Source organism: Ixodes scapularis, unplaced genomic scaffold (assembly GCF_016920785.2).
Source record: "Ixodes scapularis isolate PalLabHiFi unplaced genomic scaffold, ASM1692078v2 PGA_scaffold11__112_contigs__length_91849675, whole genome shotgun sequence".
Lineage (NCBI taxonomy): Eukaryota > Metazoa > Arthropoda > Arachnida > Ixodida > Ixodidae > Ixodes > Ixodes scapularis.
Genome location: NW_024609837.1, coordinates 61,551,917 through 61,575,853, shown reverse-complemented (window position 1 = coordinate 61,575,853; position 23,937 = coordinate 61,551,917). Strand labels below are relative to the sequence as shown.

The 23,937-nt window shown below is 45.1% G+C and overlaps 1 pseudogene; it reads left to right on the top strand.

Annotated features, from left to right (window-relative positions):
• Nucleotides 1-610: 610 nt before the first annotated feature.
• Nucleotides 611-11,278, top strand: LOC120836280 (annotated as a pseudogene).
• Nucleotides 11,279-23,937: the final 12,659 nt, after the last annotated feature.

The window sequence follows — 23,937 nt, the reverse complement described above, 5'->3', positions numbered from 1 at the left end:
CAACCGTACAGGATAGTACCAATTAAAAAGAAATGCTAAATGGTTCTTAAATATAAAAATCTGACAATTGTTTTTTCGTTTTTTTTAGTGCTAGTTAGTATGTATTTTGATGTCTTCTCCCCCTTATGTGAACCACGCCACATAAGGGAGACCCTCTGCGGTCGATTAAGGAGAGCAATAAATTAACTGCTCTAAAAACCCACCGTCCTAGGCTATCTTAAACTAGCTAACATAATATTTTCATGTTATCAAACACGAAAATTACTTCGTGCTATTATTAAGAGTGCTAGGTTGCTATTTTCATATCAAGTGATGGTCGCAAGTACGCGTACTCGTAAAAGAGGTAACGGTAGCCTCTTACAAAGCTCAATGCACGACTGCAAAATTAAAATTTCAATTTGATTCAGGAAGGCCTTTTTAATTACGGCAAAGATTTCAGGAACGCGAGCCCTTCTTACTACAACGCACTTGTGATTGTGTTCATAAAATAAGCATTCTGTTTTAAATGTGCACGCAAATCGAATCCATAAGTTTGATCTGTGACTGAAATATTTTCTCGCAGATATATGTTTCTGCTCTCGCAGAAGACACCTCGCAACAATTGAGTGTCATGCTTCAACGCTACATCATAACAATGCCACTTTATCTACTACTGATAGGCAAATGCCATATTACTGGTACGTACCCTTTACTTTTTATAGTACACAAAGAATATGTTGAGTCGTCTTCTTTGAAGAAGTTGTCACGAACGAGCGTCATGAACGAGCAACACGTTGGAAGCGTTATATGATTTTAAGGTGTTGTATAAAACACAAGAAAAGTTAAAAAATACAGGGTGTCCCAAAAAAAAATTTGCAGGTTTTTTTTTTATTTTTCGTCGGCTTCGCGTCGGCTTCGGCGTCGGCGCCGAAGCCGACGCCGACGCCGCTCAAGCCGGAAACGGGCGCCTAAGAGCTGTGCTCTAAAAAGGACACGGAAGTTTTGCAGTAGGGCCAAGAAAACTCCGATTTTTTATACTGAAGTCCGTAAAACGTACATTAGCCATTTTTTTTAAGCTGTACCGCTCGGTTATCAAGCACCTCGTAAAATTTGGGGCCGTCTGTTCGACGCCAGTGCACGACCTAAAGTTTTGGGATGCGTTATATGGGTCAATAGAGTGTAAGACGACACCCTTTTTTTAGAGTGTATGTCCTGTTCAATTTAAACCAGCTCGTTTGCGCACTTACATTCCCTTCAAGCAACTAGGACTTTTGTTTCATTTTACGCAAATGTTTCACGGCGCCAAGCACTCAACCATCCTAGTCTACAAAGGTCTTAGCTGTCGAATATATCTGAAGAAACAACGCAGCCTAAATGCATAACCGTATTCTCCGCTCAAAACATGAAATTCGTGAAGCGTCACCCATATATTATATTGGACGTACCCCAATGTGACGCGTCATTCGAACAATGTTTATTTAAGGAAGATCTCAAATCACACAACCTATCCAGTCTGCAGTATCGACGACAGTCACTTTACGACGATCAGACGGAATCCGCCTTAAGGCACGTTTTGAAGGGAGCTTGTTTTTTGCACAGCACCAAAGTAAAGGAACGTTCCTTGTTTGCTCCATCTCGTACCTCGCACACGATCAGCTATTTTCGCGAAGATAACCGGGAAGGCTTTCCGGAGATTATCTCAGCGAAGATATTTTTCCAAAAAATATCGAGCCGCCCTCGGTCGCGGGCTGTCTGACGTTCACTTTCATCTTTCGTTTCCCGCAAAGGCCGAGCAGGCAAGCAGCACCGATATTGACTTATTTTCACATAGGAAAATATAGCAAGAAGGGTAAGCATCCTCAATGGTCAAACGAACTAAAAACTTTAAAGGATGGCCAATAAAACAACGAATGCAGAACGCAAGTGGCGATGCACGCTGACCGGGTCTCCACAGCCCAGGAGGGGGAGTCTGGCTTATAGGGGTCGAGGGAGTCGCAAAAATCCGTCGGCCGGAAAGCAGTTTTTAGACATGTTTATATGGGCCAATATTTTGTTTCATAAAAACCAACTGTGTTTGAAAATGTCCTAAATTTATGTCCTCTTTTTAAGCACACCTAACTCATACATGCATTATTTTAAAAGTTCAGTCTTCAAGCCGCTTACTCAGTTAATTGATTTTGTTTCAGCTTTACAACGAGATAAAAGAGTGATAAATTTTGAAAGTTTTCTGGACGTATTTGTTAGAATGGTTCAACGGGAAATTCACGAGCGATTAAATACAAGCATGTACCATCTCCAAATGCCTGACCATCTTGACTCCGTGAGTGGCCGCAGAATAAAACTTGGCAAGGATCGCACGGCGCGTATCTTCGGTCTTAGTTTTAAGTTTCGACGCGACGGAAACTGTGGAATACATATTGAAAATGGGAGGGATACCCTTCGTTGTCCTGTCAAGTGTGATGACCTTCAAATACAGCTGCCACTGTTGGACAATGAACGAACTGTATATGTGGCGCACGTCACCGTCAAGGGATCGCTCGAATTTCGCCAAGGTGGGTGCAGCCATTTGCGTTAATTTTTATTATTCTATGATAGTTACTGTTTTGTATTTTGCCTTCCTGCATGTTCCCTCTTTTGTAGTTCAAAAATAGATTTACTAAATCAGAACAGCACGTAGAACATTCTGCTTTATATAGAATGGCATATATTGTTTATTTTGAAGAAAAAAAAGTATGACCTACAAGTCAGAGCTTGTACAACAAGATATATAATAAAAAATTATGCGTTTTTTTCTGTTATAGAAAACATACCTAAAGCATCGCCAAAAAAAATACCATTAATAAAAGCAAGTAAATATTGCTCGGAATCAAAGGCTATCCCTTACAAAAAGGTCCCATAAGAACTCAGTGACACAACTCATTGAAAGCAAGCATAGTGTTGAAAGCATCATTGGCACGCCGAAGTACTGTGTATCTGTGCCTTCGCACGATTGGATACCGATCAAGAATCGACGGCACGCCAAAGTTTTGAAGGTGTGTCGCGCGTAGATGTCTTTGATGATATATATGTACATATCAACCATGGAGTTCTGGATTGTTCAGCTGTTCCCGTGAGTTGCTATCAATAAAGGGGGGAATCTGTACATGCTCCTATGCACTATTAACCATGGCTATGTTCCAAATCTACTCTGGATTACATTGGTGCACGAATAGAGAAACACTGTGGAGCAAGGAGGGTTTTCGAAGGCAAAAGTACAAGACGGCGAGAATGAAAATCTTTGAAGCGCAAATCCCATATGGTCCCGTGCAATCTGTTGACCAATCACAATTAGGTGAGTCGCGCTCGAACGTCAAGTGCAATTAAGTAGGTCCATAATGAGCCAGCACTATCAGTGATGAGGAGCTGTTGCGTGCAGTATTCTGTAAATCGTCTAACAACGAAAAACAGACGCACCTTTTCCGCCTCTTCCGTCGCCACTGGACACTGGATCAAGCTCATTTCTGGACCGCGAGTGCCGCAAGTTACAAATACAGTCAGAGTAAAAGTTAAACGCTGCCCAGAGGTACATACGGCTTCAGGCACGTCGCACTCACAAAACACATCCACACGGCGTCGATTCTTGATTGGTATCTAAACATGCGAAGGCACAGAGACGCAGCACTTCGGCGTGCCAAGGAAGCTTTGACCCCGCCGCGAGACCGGCTAAATTGCTTTCGAGGAGTTGTGCCTTTTTCCTGCGGCATTGCGCTTTCGTAAAATTTTCCACGTGTTCACAACGGTAAGTCTCAACGGTTACACCGAGTCTTAAAAAACTTCCTCGGTGAATGACGACGAACAAGTAGAAAACGTGTCTATAGCACGCTGGAAAACCACAGCAAAACGCTAGTAAAACCGACCGCAAATCGTCTACGAGCAAGATGGCCGTCCGGCGGTTTCACTCGCGCTGCAGCGAACATGCGGGGAAGCGCAATCCAGCAATTGACATTGAGATCAGTGTTAGGGGCCATGAGGTGGGTGGCGGTGGCCGCATACGCTACCGGCGCTCCCGTCGGCGAGTTCCGTTTGCCCAGCGGTTGCCTAGCGAAGGTGGTGGCGCACGATGCGCCGCTAACCTGCCCACCGCAGCGTGCGTGGCTTAGCTGTTCAAATCGGGAAGAACCGTTGGAACTGTTCACACTGTTTCTTTGTTTTTCTCCACCCGTTGCCTGCCCCGTCTGCCCTGTCTTGTTTGAAAACGTACGCGCGCGCGTGTTTGATTGGCGGATCTGCATGCCGAACAAATTTTGAGCTACGGGATGTCGCGTTAATTACAAAAACCCCGAAAAAGTCCTTGTGTTTAAGTTTCCCCGTGACGGTGACCTGCGAAAAGTGTGGACAAGAGCCATCTTTCGGCAGAAGCTTCTTGTGTCCGAACAAAGCAGGGTAAGAACTCCTCCTTGTTTCGATTCGCCGGTCTATTGTACTGTTTCAGTCGCTTCCTAAGTCTCCTCAGCTTCCATCGAATGACTCATATCGGTTGGCATCATGTCGGGAGTCATTCAGAAACAGTTCAATGTGTCCAAGCAAGTTAGTAGTATTTGGTTACGTTCGACAGTTTACGTCGAAAACTCGAGGTTCAACAGGTACTTTGACGGCCTGTTCATAAAGAACCCGTGTAATTCCTCTCAGGGACTTATATGGCGTTGAGTGCTGTGCCAAGTGGCCAGTTTAAAGGCCCTACCCTGCATAGGGACTATCCTGAAAATATAGGAACTGTCCTTCCCTATGTTTATTCCTTCCGTTTTATTTAACTTCGCCAACGCGCTCACGTTGAACTACAAGTTAAACAAGTTATTCTATTACTACGACTGGACAACTGCAAGTTCTCCTCGGTTTTGTTTATGCTGTAAAGCATTGTAAAAAGAAAGGAGGCGTGTAAAAAAGTAACATCTATCCGTGTAAAATGACGTGCGCGTGAAAAAAAATGTTGACACGTGTGTTTGTGCACGAATATATTATCGAGACATCTGTACTTCGCGGGACACGTGGGAACCAAATAAAAAGTACTGACATATTGCTGTCACTTATACGAAGGCAAAATTGTGTTTCAGGTGTGCGAGTGCCACTTCACGGTGAGTGACATTCTTCGAGAGGTGGGTGTAGCGTCACACGTAGATGACGCTACAGGGTCCCAGGTTACCGTTTCATTAAAACATCTCCGCCTACTCCCTGGGGCAATGCCTAGCAGGTTTCCAAACTGCCCCGGCTACCTCTCTACAGATCAATCACAAGCAAGAGAAGCCCCTGAGGCTCGAAGAATGCTCCTCGACTTAAGAGCCATTGAAACCGCTGTGGCCGACTCCATGGAACGTTTGTCAGCGACCAATGAGATATGTTGCTGAGCCCAAAAGATCTTGCCGACCACATAAGAAGCAAGCAGTGTGCATTCTGGCAAGCTCTTGAAAGCAGTGGTCGGCTCATTTTGGTGCATTGTTGAAAACCCAGCACAGTGTATCAAATACTCGATTGCTGTAAACTCGGCTTCAGCCTTACTCTTCACGTGGTGCAAACGCCGAGAAGACTGGGATCAAACTTATGCATCCCATCAGATGTCAAGAGCAAAAGGGCGGTGATGGACCACCTGGAGGGCATCTAAAATTGAGATGGCGTCGTAAGCAACAAAAGCACTAACGAAAACAAAGACGAGGAAATGTTTGAGGCAATTCGCGAGTTGCTCAGCATGTTGTCGACGACATCAGAGAAGGACACGGTGTACGCCATCCAGTTCCTCTGCGAGCAGCTGGAGCTGCTCTCAAAGAAAAAGGACCGGAGGCGCTACTCTGTCAACCTCATTATCTTCTGCTGCATATATTTTTTACCATATCTATTCATGCCTACCAATAGGTCCACAGCAGTAAAAGCGTTTTTCATCCACACGCCATGACTATCCGGTCAGTCTGCTCTACGTATGAAATGAACCCCCAAGCAAAGCACGAAAAACCCACATTCCTCAGCTGCTTGAAAATATTTTTGAGCTTGACAATCAGCAAAGCGTTGTAACTCTTATGGTAGACGAGGTCCAAATCAAACTCTGTTTTGATTACAAAGGTGGAAGTATCACCGGCGCGGCGTTCAATTCTACAGAACCGGCCAACACCGACCCTGGTTTTTGTGGTACAAAGCCTCACATGCAAGTTCAAGGAAGGAAGTAGCTCACATTGTTCCTGTGCATTGAGCGGACACAAAGTTTCTGCTCAAGTTGCTAAGAGACGTGATTTGTGAGAGGAGGAAAAGATTGGCTACCGGGCTGTGTGCATCTTCAGTGACAATAACTCCATCAACAGAAAAGCGATGTCCTATTTCATGAGCCCCCACCCTGAAAAACCACAAGTTCGCTATCCACACCCCTCTGACCCTGACAGGCCACTGTTCTTCGTCATTCACGGCGTACACATCATCAAGTGCATTCGGAACAATTGACTCAACCAAAAGAGCTACAGGCTTTGCTTTTACTTTCCTGAGTTTGAGGAGTCGACAGGGGAGCTAATGCTGCAGGCATCTTTTGAAGCCATCAGGGAGGCTTACAACTTGGAATGCGAGCAAGTCCTGCGCTACGGCCACAGTGTTTCAAGGAAGGCTTTGAATCCATTGAACCTTGAACGAAAAAATGTGAAAGTTGCTCTGCAGATCTTTCACGAGTCCCTGCCTTATGCACTTAGTTTCCTGGGATCAGGTTCGGACCTTCCACACTGTGAGGAAACAGAAACGTTCATCGAGATTATACTCAAATGCTGGAAGATTGTAAATGTGAAAACTTGATACAAAGGAATCGCGCGAATGGACGACTTCCAAAAACCAGTGTTCCCTTCAGTGGACAATCCCAAGGTGGAGTTTATGCACAAGTTTTTGGACTGGCTGGGTGCCTGGAAGAATAAAGGTTTTGATGATGGCAAGCTTACAAGTGACACCCATGGTGCTCTACAGGAAACATCTCGGGCACTCTTCGAGATTGCCAGATTCTACTTTGATGAACTTGAGCTATCCTACGCCCTCCCGGGGAAGATACAGACTAACAGAGTAGAAGCACGCTTTGGGAAACAGAGACAACTGGCTGGCTTCCAATATCATGTCTCATTTGGGCAGGTATTTGAAGCGGAAGAGAAATTGCGCCTCCAAAGCACACTGCCGAAGACGGCTGACTTCCAAAGGAGACATTGACGAAGACCAGCAATGGCAAGATCTTTACAAACGCACGGATGCTCCACAGCCCAGCTGCAACCGAGTAGTGTCTGAAAAAGCGCTCTTGAAATTAAAAGACATCCTGTCTGTCTTAGTTTACGTGGCAGGATATGCGATTCATGCCACGTTGAAGAGGCTGAAATGCGACAAATGCAGGGTCCGGTTGACGACAGACAAATCATTATGAGTTTTTGACCCGGAAAAGGACTATGATATTGTCATGGCACTTGGCAGAAGACTGTTTGCCGTTAATGTGGTTACAAACAGCTAGGTAATTGTGCCACAACTCTCGAAGCATCACAGTACTTGCGGATGCCGAACTAGCGCCAGCCCGTCGCAAAGCTCACTGTAGAACTTCTAGCCAGTGACGACTCATCTGACTTCAACACATTTGAGGGCGGGCACACAAGCGAGCTTATCCTAAACAGGTACTGTGGTCCAGCACTAACATCTTGCTGAAGAATGTTTGCCAAAGATTAAATTAAAAAAGTGTTGACGCCAACGGAAAAGCAAAGAAAAAAGGAGGCTTGAACTCTGACAGTCAAACAAATTGCTACCAACGCTGGCCCACCCCATCATAGACCTTGCAGGAAAAATACTACTAACCTACGAGCTTTTATGAGTTCCACGCCTGTTGAGATGGACACAGAGGTCAACATATACTATGAAATGTGTTATGTTTTAGTGTGATCATTTTGATTGAGAGCATCTTTCAACGCAGTTCTTAGGGTGGGTCTACTAATCAACAGTGGCTTCTCAACGTTTATAAAAATGTACACAGGAGTGTGCACGTGCCGCGATATGCAGTAACATAGTCTCCTAACATAGCCACGCGGTCGCCGATAGTGGAAGGCTAGAGCGCCAGACAACAGATGAGCGGAGAGTCATGTAACGGGCACTCCGCTGCGGCGAAACGCTGAAACACACTTCTCCCGTTGACGTAGCAGCTTGGGTGAGTTGGTTGCTCATTTTAACACACTTCAGCGCACTACTGCAAAAGTGTATTCCCACTGTACACTCACTTCCTATCCACGAAAAAGAAAGAAAAAAATTCAAACGAACCGCGCTGACTGAAAGCTCGTTTTTATATACTTTGTCGTCTTCTACGTCTGGAACTACCGAATTTTCCGAATCACGCGCACCAATCTGCTGGACGCCAAGAAAATATCTTTTTTATGACCGAGCCTAGCTGCTGGACCCTAAGCTGGCTGTTACGCGACGTTATCTGGTTACGCGGCCTTTACTGGTTTGCAGCAGCAGTTGTGGTCTAAGCGGATGTTCAGCACGCAGGCACCTGGTTGCAATGCCAAAAACAGTCCTCGCTGAACCGATGAAGCAGCGCTGAACCTGGGCTGAGGAAGCGGCGTGGGACGAGGACGACGAAGTGGCAGTCCGGTTCACCTGTTGAGCAGGCCCGGGATCGGAGGTGGTCGCAGGGCCACCTGCCTACAGTCTGTGAAATCCCTCATTTTTATTGGTCCTCGTGTTGCGGGAGTCTCTGGCAGGCTTCCAATTCGAGACTGGGGAGCAGGGGGTTGGGCCGTGTGTATCTACATTACCGCGTTCCGTCTCAAGCGCTGACGAGTTGCTTTCCAAAGGCTTTACTTGTGGTTGTGCTGTGCGACGCCTTCATTTGAAGTTCGCTCTTTATATCCTAAGTACGCCGTCAAGTTCATTTACGTATCACGTCGTTCGAGCGTTGCATGATCAAATTTTGAGCGATGTGTCGCGTATCGAAGCTACGTATGAAAATTGTATTGATTCGTTAGTTTTGCATTCTGGTTGCAATGGTCGTTGCAAATAAATATTTTCCTCTGGTATCTTGCCGCTTTGCTTTTCTACACTATGTCTGCATGCGTAGAAGGCTTCTCTGCTGCGCAGTGTTTACAGACTTCGGCATTCGTGATATTATCACAAGTGCTTAATTCTGACGGGTAAGCAAATGAGGCTCAAGGTTCGTGTCCCCGCTAGCACTCGCTTTACATCCACTGATTTGTTTCATAAAGCGGGAGCGAAACAAACATCGCAGGAGCGAGCAGTGTGCCTTCTCACCTAAGTTTATGCCTGTGCCGTAGAGATGTGTGGCCTCTTCACGTTTTTTTTAAATATAATTTTGAGTTTCTGTCTATTTTTTTTTTCACATTTCGTTTTTTGTTTTCATTATTTCATCACGTCCTGGCAGCAGTGGTGTTATATTTCTTCTATTGAACAGTGGTGTTTGTGTGTGCATGCGTACGTGTGACACGTTGGCCACAAGGTGTGTTAGAGTTTTCTCAGCTTTCAGCACGTAGTTTTCTAGACAGCTAGAAGACTGCAGGTAGCATATATAAGATTAGTATATATAGTGCTGATACATACTCAACTACAAGGTCCTTATATGGGATTAGTTCCTTGCATATAAGGAATTGGCAGATATTTCCGGACACACATATAGGAGCCATATATGCACCTTCTATGCGTATCTGGCTATATCTGCCCAATTCCTTATATATCCATATCCAGACTGTTCCATATAAGTCCAGGAACGACAATTTTTAAGGGTAAACAAAGTAAATGGCGCCACTGCCACATGGGTTGGCACCTACGGAATCTGCGCGTGAAACAGTCCTTTTTACAGCGAAGCTGTTATGTGCTAAATTTGGAAAAAATATGTCCATGGATGTTAACACAAAACTCCAGTTTAAACGGCGCTCCTTCGTTCCGATTGGTCGTGGCGAGTATAAAAAAAAGGGGGGGGGGGGGGGGGCAACCCGCCTGAGTCAGCCCTCCTTGGCATTCTTAGATATTGAGGTCCTAATCCCTCATTGTCATCTACGGTTAGCGACTTAGCTAAGAGTGCGCAGTAACGAGGCTGAGGGCAGAACGCACCAATCTATCCTTTTCTTTAGCTTTCGCGATGCGGATAAAGAGACTTGGGCTCTTTATCAACATCGCTGATAAAGAGCCCCAAGTCACTGTAAAACCTAAAATAATCGTAAACCAACACGTATACTTACACCAACGACGAATAACAGAACGTATATCGACCTGACGCGTTGCAAGAACGTATCCGAAGTAAAAAAACAACCAATGGCGGTTTACCATAGTGACCATAAGGCAATGATAACTTTAGTCACTAAGATTTAAATAAATACAATTAAACAACGAAGTTGTGTGCATGTCTTCATTCCAATCATATGTGAATAGTATAGGTGTCGTATAGTTGCCGCAAAGTTGTCGTAAAGATAACAGCTTCGCTGGTCCTCCATCTTCACGAAAAGTGGATCGGCTTACAATAGTTTATTCCTCGTTATATTTTTAATCCTCAATAAATACCAGTGTGACTGAAGACCAGAGGAACTATTATCATCAATTATTATTAACTGTGCGATAATAAACAATAATACCCAAAAGTATTTTTGTAAAACAAATCCTACCCTTCTTCAATATATCGCAATAAAGAACGGAGCTATTGATAGGAAGCTGAATCCGTAATTTACAGTTTTCTTTTTTGTTGTCATGAAGGCATTTCATAAACAAAAAACACAATAATTGTTGTGCACTATTTTTTTTTGCCCTAATCAGACAGCGCACCACTTAAAGCATGCAAATATTTAAGAAACGTCTATAACATAAGGTGTTAATCAAAAGTGATCTCGGGACAGTCTGTACTGCTGTTCGACTGCCGCTATATGAAAATTAGAATTTATACATTTGTTAAGACTGGATCAAAGAGTGGATATTTTTTCTTGGTCAAATTTGCACACTCACTAAATCTGAGTATGTAAACGAGAGCCGCTCATCAAAATATACATTTGTTACAATTTTACTCCTTGCAGGTAAAAATGGTACATATCTTCACTTTTTTTTGCTTCATCAGCAGTACGAAATGATGAATTCCAACGGGAATCCGGTCAATCCGCCTCCAGCTCCATATTGTCTGAAGGCGAAGTCACCATCTGCTTTAAAAGGCGTTTTACAAAAAAAGCTTCAAGATTTGATTGTGAAAGGAGAATTCAAAGACGCTGTGTTATCCTCACTTAAAAAAATGCGAGAGGCCAAGGATATGAGTAAAAGCAAAACAAGTATAACATTCCTTTGACACCCGCGTAGTTTCGTCAAATTTCATCTAATAAAACTTGTCAAGCTTGAAATTTTTTGCCATGTTGGGATTCAAATATATGAAGAACTATTGTTCGACTCATGCGAATATGTCGGGCTAAGGAATAAAGATAACTTACAAATGATTAAAAAACATGACCTTAATAACATATTTGCGCAATAAATCTTTTGAACTTTTAATTTGTGCCCAGTGAATCTTTATAAACTTCGCAGTGATCGATTTGCTCTAATTTTGTTTTAATGGTGGTGCTAATTGCTATGAAGTGTAATATGCAGAGAGTTTATATTTCCAGATTTGTTTAAAAAAGCCGGGAAAGCCCTATATTAAAAGTTACCTCAGCCCTGATGTGTAATGATACCCTCTAATGATAATCAAACCCCTTGACCCATCCGACTCCTCAGCTCCTCAGACCCTTCAGCCCTTCAGAGCCCCTTCAACATTTTCAGTTCTTTGGATGCCCAAAGGACTGTGAACCATAGATCAAAAATCCAATTGTTTGAAACACCATTGGGAGTTTATTTTAGACATTGGGATTTACATGCATGCTAAAACTTAAAAAGATAATAAAAACTAATGAATACTCAAACCTGCGAGTAAGCAGTTCTAGAAAGAGGTGATCAGAACAAACATGGTTAAAACCAACGAAAAATGTAGGAAAAATACGAGACAGAGAGACGCTGAACTCTGAGCTCAATATTTCATCTAGAAGATAAAACCACAGAAGATGACATATATCAAACAGGCACGTGCTCATGGCGCAAGCAGTCATGGGGCAAGGAGTTGACTTCAGATCATTGAAGCGTTTAAAAACGATGCTTCTTTTTCAGATAGTGCTACTAAAAGTGTGCTCACACAGCGCTCCCCCAAACCTTGTGTGATAAAGGTCTCGTAAATTTCGCTGAAGATTTTTTTTCTTATATCGACCCATGATAGTGGTTCTAGCCAGAGTTGGACTGTAAGAACAAGCTTGAAAGTGCATGTGTAGATGACCGCCCACCGTTGATCTAAGAGAGACAGGTTAAGCTCTAGTGACCTGTCACTTATACACCGCACAGTTTGTACTGAATTCATTCTACCATATGTTAAGAGGATGCTGTACACTACGCACGAGGTACAGGGCACAAATGGAGTTTTCTTTTTACATTTTTGTAGGGGAAGTATATCCAAATTTAAGGGCAGCTTGGATCAAACTTGGGCCATTTTTAGGTACTGCAAAAGCAACTGCAAATCCATATCGTCAGGCTACTTGTTTTAAGTTATGCGATAACTTGTGCAACCAAAAAAACTACTTTGTTCTTGCTCTCTGCGCTTTTCTTGTGAATGAATTGTTAAGTTGTGAATTTAGCATCTGTATTGGCTCCTCTATTTTTTCCTACCTTTTTTCCTTATTTTAACAATTGACCATGTTTAATCATTACCACTCTGTTCTAGTTGTTTGTTCTTCTCCTGTGGATAAAATATTGAGCTGAGATTTCAGCGTCAGTCCTATGTATTTTGCTCGTGTTTCCTGCACTTTCTTGCTGATCTTTACCATGTTTAATGCTCATCGACTGGCCCAGACCACCACCTTTATACCGATCAGAACATATAGCGGCAACCTACTTAATTGCAGTGTTGTACACGCTCCTGAAAAAAAAATGAACGAAAGCTCGTTCCTCGTTCCTTCTGATTTTTGGAACACATTCCAATTACAAGTTACATCTGTGAAAAAGGAATTCGGTCCCGTTACAGTTAAAAAAATGGAACGTATCGTTATATATATGTTAGGTTTGTATTTTGCTGATTACAATATTTAGTTAAATTAAGCAAAGTTTATATATATATATATATATATATATATTTCAGTGTGTCGAACCGAAAAAAATACGGGTTCGGTTATGGTTCAGGTTCAGGTAAATTTATTTTGTTCCGGTTCAGTTCCGGTTCGATTAATTCGATCCGCGAACCGGTTCGCGAACCGGTTCGGGGCGCTGAACCGGTTCGCGAACCGGTTTGGAAATTATAAATGACAAATTGCAACATCAAAATAACAAAATCAAAATAACATCAAAATAACATCAAAATAAAAAAAAATTGCAACATCACGTTCTAGAAACGTGTTATGAAATGAGCACACAGCAGCATTTAGGATTTACGAGATTGTAGGAAAATAAAATCCCGTGACGCGATTTTTTTTTTTTTTTGCACAGCCTTCCAATTTTCTTTTTTCCGTGCAAGCCGCGACCAGCGCAATACTGGTTCCTATGTCAAGATGCACGGATGCAGCGTTTGTCAAGATTCATAGATGCAGCGTTTATATTCCTACGACTGAGTGGAGAAGAAAAATATGTAAGCGAGGTATGTGTCAGTTGACGGCACTTAAAAAACAAATGGCATTGATAGCACATTCATTGTCAACAGCGCGTGGCCGAACCGTTTTGACATGAGCCGGTAACCGTTATTTTTTTTCCGGTTCAGTTCCGGTTCGGGTTCATCGCGATAACAATATAACGGTTCGGGTTCGGGTTCAGTTCCGGAAAAAATACCGGTTCGGTTCCGGTTTTCGGTTCGGCTCGGTTCCGGTTCGACACCTTGATATATATATATATATATATACATACATACATACAAGTTTTTTTTTAAGCTTAACAGATTTGTTTAAAAAAAGCCGTGAAAGTTACACTTATGCCGCTTGTGGAGGTGAGTTATTCGGCCAGGGGGACATATCATAGGGGGCTAATTGTAAGGGTCAGTCGTCTAATTAATTAAGATTCGCTAATTAACTTTTCAATTAATGAAAATAGACATAAAGTTCCAATTAAAAACTTGCTCAGCGTCATCGAAAACTACTAAATCAGTCATTTTCAGAAATACTTTCGGCGCGTGAGAAGCGTAGTATTGTACTAAAGTTACCACTCCTGGAGCAGGTACAACAAGGGTGGGGCTAGATAAGAGACGGAAAAATCGCGCGGGCGCCTTATCGCATGCGCTAGCTCTGTACGTGCTCCACGAGTGGTAACTTTAGTGCACTACTACGCTTCTCACGCGCTCAAAGTCTTACTGAAAATTACTAATTTAGTGGCTTTCGATGACGCTGAGCAAGTGTCTGATTGGAACCATATGTCTATTTTTATTAATTAAAAGTTAATTGACGAATTTTAATTAATTAGCCGACTGATTGTTCCGATTTGCCCCCTATAATATGTCCCCCTGGCCGAATAACTCACCTCCCTAAGCGGCATAACTGTAACTTTCACGGCTTTTTTAAAACAAATCTGTTAAGCTTAAAAAAAGCACCCTGTATATATATATATATATATATATATATGTATATATATATATATATATATATATTGTTGAGACGTTGATAAAAGAGATTTAATAGAAGATAGGAGGAAAATGCGACCAGTATGAATGGCGGTACAGCATTCAAGAAGCGCCCGTGCCGAGCGCGCGCTTGGTCAAACCCCTGCCTGTCTGTCCGTGCCACTTCTTCCTTACAATATCCCCCCGGTGTTGTAAGCGCCGGTCATCCGGCGCGTTTAGATTATGAGTCTTGGCGGTAATAGGGCTTCATGCGGCTGATGTGTACCACGTCGGAGGACTTGGAGCGAAGGTCGCGGTGCGGCGTAACAGGCTCGACTTCACAATTGGTTGGGGAAAGCTGTCGGATGACACGAAAAGGGCCAACAAACTGTTTAAGAAACTTCTCGCACTTGCCCGGTGCTCGCCGGGGAGACCACAAGAGGACTTCGTCACCTATGTTATAGGCAGTGGGGAGGTGGCGGTCGTCATAGCGCAGTTTTTGTTGTTGCTGGGATTTAAGGGTGCGGATGCGGGCAAGCTGACGGGCGTCTTCTGCTCTGGAGACAATCTCCTCTGCGTAGGGTTGCATGAAGTTGTCAGGTTGGTAGGGTAATATCGTGTCAAGGGGTGTTAGGGGTTCGGATGCATAGAGCAAGTAGTAGGGAGAGTGTCCCGTGGTAGATTGTCGTGCAGTATTGTATGCAGAGGTTACGTAGGGGAGGATGATGTCCCAATTGTCGTGATGATCGGCTACGTACATTGAAACCATGTCAGCGATAGTATGGTTGAAGCGCTCTGTTAATCCATTTGTTTGTGGGTGGTAGGCTGTTGTAACGCTGTGAACAGTCGAAAAAAGGCGGAGGACATCTTCGAGCACGTTGGATAGAAAGGGAGTGCCTCGATCGGTGATCATGTATTGTGGAGCTCCATGGCGCAGCAGTATCGAGTGGATAAAAAAGTTTGCGACTTCGTGGGCGGTAGCGGCGGGTTTGGAGGCCGTCTCGACGTAGCGTGTTAAATGGTCAATCGCAACAAGTATCCACTTGTTGTTGCGAGTGGATTGGGGAAAGGGGCCAAGGAAGTCAATTCCGAGGCGTTCAAATGGGCGGTGCGGTTGGGGAAGGGGTTGTAGGCAACCTGGAGGCTTTGTGGTAGGACGTTTCTTGGTCTGGCAGTGGTGGCTCGCTCGAACGTACTTGCTGATGCTGCGGGTCATGCCTGTCCAAAAGTAACTGCCTCGGATGCGAAAGTAAGTTTTAGAAAATATAAGGTGGCCAGCTGTAGGGTCGTCATGGTTTGCTTGGATAAGATCCTTTTGTAGTCGGCGGGGAATCACTAAAAGCCATGGCCGTCCTTGTTGTGTGTCGTAGTTTCGCCTATAAAGAATGCCATCTCTGAGTTGAAAAAGACGGGCACGGCGCTGAATTTGCACAGAAGGATGCGGCAAAGCACCTTCAAGGCATTGAATAATGGGGTGCAATAAAGAATCGAACCGTTGCTCTTCTGCAATGTCGACGGAGCTCAGGACAGCAGTTGTGTCTTCGTGGGCGGAGGAGTTCGAACATTGCGATTCATGGGGAAGGGGGCATCTGGAAAGGCTGTCAGCATCAAGGTGTCGTTTTCCAGATTTGTAATGAATCGTGTAGTTATAGTCTTGGAGTTTCAGGGACCAACGTCCGAGTCTTCCTGAAGGGTCTTTTAGGGTGGATAACCAGCATAGGGCGTGATGATCGGTTACAATAGTGAAGTGTGTGCCGTATAGGTAGGGACGGAACTTCGAGATCGCCCACACAACGGCCAAGCACTCGCGTTCAGTTATGGTATAGTTATGTTCACTTTTCGTTAATGTGCGGCTGGCGTAGGCGATTAGTCTCTGGACACCAGAAATGTTCTGGGCCAGTACGGCGCCGAGGCCATGGCCACTGGCGTCTGTACGTATCTCAGTGTCAGAGCCAGGAACGAAGTGGCCGAGCACTGGGACAGTCGTTAGGGCGGTTTTCAGGGCTTGAAAAGCATTGCTTTGAGGGCGATTCCATTGGAAAGCGGTGTTGTTACGGAGTAGCGTGTTGAGAGGTTCAGCGATGTGGGAGAATCCGGGTATAGTTTTTCTGAAGTATGTGCAAAGGCCGAGAAAGGACCGAAGGTCTTTTAAATTTTTCGGAGATGGAAATTCGGAAACAGCTTGTAATTTAGAAGGGTCAGGGCGAATGCCGTCTGCACTAATGATATGACCGAGCACCTGAATTTGGCGAGCTGCAAAGATACATTTTTTGTGTTCAGTTGCAAATTGGCGGTGAGAAAGCAATTCAGCACTTCTTCTAGCCTGTGCAAGTGCTCGTTGAATGAGGCGGAGAAAACAATTACGTCGATGAGGTAACAAAGGCAGGTTCTCCACGTGAGACCCCGTAGCACAGTGTCCATCATGCGTTCGAACGTGGCAGGCGCATTGGACAGGCCAAACGGCATGACATTAAACTGGTATAGGCCGGAGGGTGTAACGAAAGCAGTTTTTGGCTTGTCGGCGTCGGCCATGGGTATCTGCCAATAACCGCTTCTAAGGTCCATGGACGAAAAAAATGATGATCCCTGAAGAGTGTCGAGGGTGTCGTCGATTCTAGGTAAGGGATAGACGTCTTTAGTGGTGATCTTGTTAAGTCGGCGGTAATCTACACAAAATCGCCATGATCCGTATTTTTTCTTGGTGAGAACAACAGGGGCCGACCATGGGCTGGATGAAGGCTCGATTATGTTTCTTTGGAGCATATCTCTGACGTGATCGTCGACGGCCTTACGTTCGGTGGGTGAAATTCTATAAGGGCGGCCTCGAATGGGAGATGCTGTGCCGGTGTCAATGTAATGAGAGACTACCGAAGTTTGAGCTAGAGAGCGGCTATTAAAATCGAAGAGTTGTTCATACGAAACAAGAAGCTTTGTTAGGGCTTCCTTCTGGTGAGGAGGCAAGCTAGAGTCTACCATTTTAGCAACTTGTGCGGCGGTGCTTTGGGCAGCTGACGGTAGCCTCGTAGATGTAAGTTCAGAGAGCGTTGCAAGCGTGGTATAAGAATGAGATGTTAGAGTGGCCAAACGTGCACCACGGGGAACAATTTGCGACTCAGTAGATGTGTTGGTGACGAAAAGAGAAACTTGTCCTTGAGTTGTCGTGGCGATGCAGTAGGGAAGAATAACTGGCTTTTTTGCGACAAAGTTGGCAATGGGTTCAACGAAACCAGTGGTGCTTTCGAATGGACGGTCCGGCAGGAGTGTGATAGCAACAGCGGAAAGGGGGGGCAAGAGGTAATCGTCGTCGGTGTGAAGCGAAATGGGTGAATTTTCGTACACGTCGTAACTAGTCTGCCAAGTGCTCAAATGAAGTTCGCGGCTGGCGCAGTCAATGAATGCCTCGGTGGCCGACAAAAAATCCCATCCCAAAATAACGTCGACGACACAATTAGCAAGTACAGTAAACAAAATGATATAGGAAGTGCCTCCGATAGAAATAGGGATGGTGCAGTAGCCAAGAGGTTGCACAAGTTCACTGTTTCCCATCCGTAGAAAATGTTCCCTTGTTCGAACGCAACAACAGGTGTTTCTCGATGTTGCCGTCCGCAAGACGAGCAGGTGAAGGAGAGGGTGGGGCTTTTGGACAGTCAATCTTAAAAACTACAAGTCCTTCTTCGTGAAGGTTAGATTCGTTGTCCAGTTTGAAGAGGGGGGGGGGGGGGGAGATAAGGGGAGAAGGAATAAGGTTTAATATTTGTGTATCTTACTGAACCAAAATTTTGATTTCGCAAAATAAGGCCGCAGAAGCGTTGAACCAGACGAAACGAACTCCAAAACATAACTCATACATCAATATCACAAACGGATGGCCATACTATTGGAAAAGAATGGCGCCGTCAAGCGAAGTCTTTGACGTTATTGTCCTCCGGGAGAAATTGAGAATGAGTGGAAGCCGCCTCGCGTCTCACCTCCTCGCTTCGGTTCACCATCTAGACGGGACGTAGCGAGGAGGAGAGGGAATGGAGATCGAGACGTGCCTTGTGTCTCGTCAGCCTCGTCGGGTGTGTTCAATCGCGCACATCTTTTCCAAAAATACGGCGATCCGTTAGAGACATTGCTGCATGAGTGATGTTTTGGGGTTTTGCAGCGTCCCGCCTATCCGCCCAGCCTTGTCTTGTGAGCTCAAAATTTTGATTCAGTATCCCTTTAAGTAACCAATGTTTGAGATACAAGGGTGCGTTCGATATTTGGCAACCTGTTCTTTTGTTGTAACTATAGGTCTCCCTGTGGAAGTTCAGCGATGGCTGTAGTCGGCCTTAGCCCTCTGGGTATATGAGGATTCCTGGAAGCAAAGAAAGAAGCTGACTTTGAAATATTCCTCTTTCTGTGTCTTTTCCTTCGACTGAAAGTTTTGCTTTTTGTTACCTCAGTCTCGGGTCCTTAAAAAAGAATCAACGTCCACTGGCCCTGCTGCACCCGACTGTAACCAAACGAGGCCCACAGAACATAAACCCTAAGATAAGTAACCAAAAAGTTAACGAGATCCTTCTCTTTGCAAATGTATTGTTCTTTTTTATACTTTTTGAATTTTCTTCTTTGAAATAAAATAAAAATTACCCCACTGAGCAAAAAACAAAGGAACGCCGTTCCTTTCTCCGTTCCAGTAAAAATGTAATAAGTTCTCGTTCCAGTTCCATCGATGCAAAATGGCATGGCGGGCTTTCCTGCCAAACCGTTGAAACTAATACAGGACACTTGGAGGTAAAATGGGAGACGGAAGTAGAAAGCGATCCTGGCGATAAGGAGTGGACAACTCGCCACTTTCCCCGGAAATGAATGAGTGGGTCTGACCCAATGAAAATTTTGATAGTCAATGATTTTTTTTATTTTTTTTTTATGGAGCAGAGGGAGCATGAGCTCGTGACATTGAACCTCTTAATATTTTGATGTCAAAATGCAGTGTTCTGTATAGACCAGTTAGGATTTGTGTAGCGATTTTGTACAATCTAAATCATTAATAACCTTTTCGGGCTTGTTGATCTGTTTTTTTTTTTCTACCGAAATACCTTTTATTAGATGTCACTGGCTCCACCAAGTGACCATAATTGACAATACACATCATTTTTTTATGAGATCGGCTTGAAATGGCTGTAAATTACTAGAAGTGAATAATATTTATAATTATGTGATTTTTTTTATTGTTTACACGTATGAACGGCTTCAAGTAGCTTCCGTTGGCTATTAGCATCCTCTTTGACCAGACTGACCTTAAATGGCTGCCAATGGCTATTCATGAGATGATTGACAAATATCTATTTCAGTGTGGGTGAATGCATATGCGTTCAACCAATACCACCTACAGCACAAGGGCTGCATGTTTCCTCCTGTAAACGTCATCACCAGTAGATCCCCTCAGCGCCCCCTAGGTAGCCCGGATGAGCTCCATCGTCTGCTACGTTGTCTGCTCTATCGCCTGCTTCAGTAATCGTCCTCAGAACGAGCTCACATTGCTAAGACCGGCAATCTTGATCAGTGGCGTAGACTTTCCATTTTCCCGGGTGGGGGGGGGGGGGGGGGGGGGGGGGGGCTGCGCGTTTCCTTGTCGCCAGAACTGGAGATTGAAGCTAAGAAAAGCACACTGGAATTCAATTTCCCATGTATTTTGTCAATGAAGGCAACGTGGGCGTTATTTTGTTTACATGTCGCTAAAACCTCATAACATGGCACGTAAACAGCGTCTCGGTAAGGATCATGGCCCGGGCCCAAGAAGGGGAGAGGGGGGGGGGGGGGCTCTGCCCCCCCCCCTTCCAGATTTTATCAGGGGGGGCACGAGCCCCGATGACCCCCCGTAGTCTACGCCTATGATCTTGATGGTGTAGCATGTACGTTGCGAATGAACTGTAATAGCTGGTTAGTAGCTCGCTCGAAGCAGTCGCGCACGCAGCTCTGGCCGCCAGTCAAAGCGGCGTAATTCCTCCGAGAACCCACTGGAGCGGCGGCGAACGCCTCTAGAAGACTCGGAGTCTACGTAAGCAGACGCTTTGCGAGCCCGGTTTCGTCAGCCCAACAGCTGGAACAATTCATTACGGTCAGTCCGCTTGCGAAGCGGTATCCACTGATCGCAACTGCAACGACAATCAAATAACAACGCTCGCCTAAACAAAGGTGGAGCACACTCTTAGAAAAAAGGGTACGGATAGTCCTCCCTTACGGGAGGAACGGTCTTGTAACCTATGTTCCTTTAGAAAGGGAGAAACCTTCGTCCCTGAAGCAGGGGAGCAAAGTTCCCCCGTCGCTTGCATCTCAATATGGCGGCCCCGAATCGAGCAAATCGAGCCCAATAAGGCTTAACGAGGACGCTACGTCTCTTGTATGGGACGAGAGCAGCAGCAAATGAAAGCGTAACACGAGCTTTCCGCAAACTGTGTTTATTTCCGAAGCCAGATTCCCCCCACAGGTACAGAAACCTGCGTTTCGAAGGCAGTTACTCAGTCTTCTCGTCGACAGCACTGCGATGTTAAACGGAGACAACCGATACCCAGTTACTTCGCGCACTTTGCGTCTTACCTTTAGTGTTCCTCGAGTCACAATTCCTTCGTCAAACGCACATCACGGAGAAGGGCAAACCCACTCCGCGAAACCAAAAGTCGCTCTCGAAAGAACAAACTCGAAGCCGCTGTTTATCGCATAGCGTGAAAGAAGGTTAAATCGCTAGCCACCAGATGGCGGGGTCAAGCGGAGTAGTTGCAAGTAACTAGGCTAGGTGGCGCTAGGTACCGCCCAATTCATGTTCTACAAAAAATAATTCGCTTCTGTCAGGCCACTACTGCGCTTGAGGATCCTCTACTATACACACATGACACCCATTACACTTATTACAAGCATCAGGTGAACATACATTAAGCACATGCACTGCTCACACAAATGTCAATACAACGGAACACCACACTAACCCGAACACTACACCAGCGCTCTGCGTTTCCGTCTTTTATACTGGTCGTTTTGAACGTGCAGAACTTTTCGGTGACTCCCTACGCAATTAAACATATTCCCAGCATGCTGATTTTTTCCCAGCAATGTCATACCTCTGAGAGTATTTTGAATGGCTCAGGGGTTGAATCTCTTATTAAAAAGTAAACGCTCAATCGTGCTGTAATTATTTGAAAGCCAATAAATCAAGCCGCTCCAATGCGGTTCGAAGCCATGAGTTTGTTTCCCCACACGGCACGTCGTAGCCTGTATTTCTATTTGTTTTTCTATTTGTGCTGTTCGCGCAAAGCTGCAATTGCCGTTTAAATTAATCTCTGTAGAGCGGATATTCAGTCAGCTGGAAGTGATGCTTCACGAACTGAGAAATTGCTTTTCGATCAACTTGAAGGGGGATCGGTGGCCGAGTGGTCTAGCGCACACCAGCTCGGAGCACGTGGAGCGAAAGCTCGCGCTGCAGAACCCAGGGATCCTGGGTTCGAGCCCCACCCCTGCCCGTTTCGATCTGGATGAGCATCGTACCGGCGTGCGGTCGTGTATCACTACTGCGTGATGCACGTTAAAGACCCCAGGCTAGCGGTTGTACCGCACTGGCTAAATTTCTCATCTACAGCTGGGAGACTCGTCGCCCCTGTGAGGCAGACCAAGTTCTAGGCTGTATAAACACACACACAACCCCCCCAATCAACTTGAATGCAGTCAAAGCCGCGATTTGCGTCAGGTGTTAAGTGTACGGAGCTACGCCGTGGTGAGCCCGAAAACTCTAGCGCTCATCCCAGCGCGCCACGGAGGCAGTTTCTCCAGCAACCGTAGTATAATTAAACAGCAAAATAAAGGGTAGCTTTTTTTTTTCGATTTTACCTACTATTGTTTTTAATGCCAAAATCCCATACTGTAAATGTACGTACTTTACGTCACGATTTCGCACTGTTCAGTCCTTGCCCCTGAGCGCAATCGCTCTCGGGGGCGAGACAATTCCGACAGTCACATTGGCCACTGTACTATAGGAGCTTTTACTGTTCAGACCAGCGCTCCAACATGACTATCCGCACGTTGATCGATTGCACGTAATCCCTCAAGCGGTATTAAACTTTTTAATGTAAAGCGGAATGTCAACCTGCGACACTCCGCCCCCTCCGATCACAACCCGACCAGCGGCATCAATGCCCAACAGTTTACGATCTCATCTTCTTGTTACACCATTGATACGCGAACACATGGTCACATCGGCGATAATTCCAGTCTTTGTTCACAACCCAACACTGCCATCACGATGTTGCAGCTATGTTGCTGACACGCACAAACACAGAACCACGTTGAACGCCGGTTGCACTCGGCATCGGAAAACAGAACCGAACTCAGGGGGGAAGGCACCCAGGCAGCCGGCAGCAAAACCTGCCTGTCTTGGACGCAGTTCCTGCGGTTTCCATAACGTCGAAAACGTCAACACAGTTCCGCGTGCTTTCGCTACTGTAGTCCTGTAGTCTGTAGTGCCGCAGTGACTGTAGGGACTGTAGTTCCGTGCCCCGCGAGTCACGCAATCCGGAGACGGCCATCCCCCAGTGTACGTGGCGCTGCTGGCACTGCTCCGGAACTTCGCTGTTTCTAGCGGCTTCGTTTGCTCGTTTGATAAAATTAGTGATAAAAACGTCAATGCTGCCGAAATGGTTTTCACGTTTACACTAGAAGACGGAATTACAGGCGGCCTTCGCTGCTGCTGAAGTTCAATCAACTCAACAGCTATTTATTAAACAACGTGCGCGACCTGCTCGAAAAACGAAACCGAAAGACGATGAGTCGGGAGGGCGAAAGCTTTCACCCGTCTGCCTGGAGAAGGAGAAAAAAGTTTCGTTCCTCCCCTTTTCTCGTGTCCGCTTGGGGGCGCGTCGGCAGAAGGGAGGAAGGCGTGCCGTTGCTACTTGTTTCCTCCATTTTTTCTTAGAGTGCAGTTTATTTAGCGGTCTCAAACGCCACTCAGGGGATCACCCGAGTTTTTAGTGCATCTGAGAAGCGGAAGAAAGGCGTTTAGCTGCTCGGACTACGTCGTAAGAGGTTACTGTTGGTCCGTTGCAGACTGCGTTGTGACAGTTTCTTACCTAAATAGGTGGTCATTAAAACGTGCGCAAACAACATGTTAAGATTACCAGAGCAAGCGCACCAGCCGCTGCAGTATTACAAAAACAAAAAACTAACGAGAAAATGACCGCGCAAAAATATTTTGAGCTTTGCAGGAAAGATGGGGTTTTCTTTTCAGACGAAAATGAAGAGAAATGGGGAACAGGTAGCGAACAAACGGCGAATAAAACAAAAAGATAGCGGACAATAGAAAGATACAAATCACCCAGCAAAACTTTCCTTCAGCGACA